The sequence below is a fragment of the Bison bison genome, unplaced genomic scaffold (genome assembly GCF_000754665.1).
Source record: "Bison bison bison isolate TAMUID 2011002044 unplaced genomic scaffold, Bison_UMD1.0 scf7180017864259, whole genome shotgun sequence".
Lineage (NCBI taxonomy): Eukaryota > Metazoa > Chordata > Mammalia > Artiodactyla > Bovidae > Bison > Bison bison.
In genome coordinates, this window is record NW_011494831.1 from 2,917,481 (window position 1) to 2,917,808 (window position 328).

The following is a 328-nucleotide window of genomic DNA, read 5'->3' on the forward strand; positions in this document are numbered from 1 at the left end:
ATCAAGCCCATCCTTGCATGAAATGTTCCCTTGGTATCTCTAATTTTCTTGAAGAGATCTCTAGTCTTTCCCATTCTGTTGTTTTCCTCTATTTCTTTGCATTGATCGTTAATGAAGGCTTTCTTATCTCTCCTTGCTTATTCTTTGGAACTCTGCATTCAGATGGGAATATCTTTCCTTTTCTCCTTTGCTTTTCGCTTCTCTTCTTTTCACAGCTATTTGTAAGGCCTCCTCAGACAGCCATTTTGCTTTTGTGCATTTCTTTTTCTTGGGGATGGTCTTGATCCCTGTCTCCTGTACAATGTCATGAACCTCCGTCCATAGTTCA